Source organism: Penaeus monodon, chromosome 27 (genome assembly GCF_015228065.2).
Source record: "Penaeus monodon isolate SGIC_2016 chromosome 27, NSTDA_Pmon_1, whole genome shotgun sequence".
Taxonomy (NCBI): Eukaryota; Metazoa; Arthropoda; class Malacostraca; order Decapoda; family Penaeidae; genus Penaeus; species Penaeus monodon.
In genome coordinates, this window is record NC_051412.1 from 10,905,028 (window position 1) to 10,905,757 (window position 730).

Here is a 730-nt window from a genome sequence, read left to right on the forward strand (position 1 = left end):
ATGATAAGACCTCATGTTTCCAATATTTCTGTTGATTAAGAGTACCGATTTCGGTATACCTTCCAAGACAAAGGCAGAGTTATGTAATATCCTAAGTCTGGTACGCTAGCTGAGCGAACAAAGCGGTTGACAACGCAGCAATCAGAGCGGTAGATCGGCACGAGTGGCGAGAAATGGCGTGAGGAAAATACTGGAAACCAAGAGCAGTGTGAGACCGGAAGGAGGAAAGGCAGAGGGCAGAGGCCCAATGAGAAGTGGTAGACAGACCGACCCGAGCAGCAGAGCGACGGACAGGCAAACTGTGTGGTAGAGTATCAAGGCGACAGACAGAACGGTAGCCTGGAAGGCCGAGATACAAGCGCAGAGTTCCCATAGTCCTGCACCTGCCTCCCGGCAGCCCTTGCTCAAAGGATCCTCATCCCAATGCTCGGGAGGCGTTTTGGTCGAAACTGCAAGTCGTTTCCTATGATGGAATGCGCTTTACGACCGAAGCGCTCTAAAGCTTTGGGGGAAGAGTAGGACTAAGGTAGGGACTAGGATGGGGGTTGGGGCACGGGGCGGAGGTATCCTGTCGTGTATCCTCTTGAATCCTCAGGAAGCCCCCCCCCCACACACACCCCCGTTCGTTCCCGCTCCAGCTCCTTCTTCAGGTTAAATCTCTTTCGAACTAAACATCAACCAAAGTATATAAGCTTCGACGTTTCTGTAGTTTAGAATGGAATCAACCGAA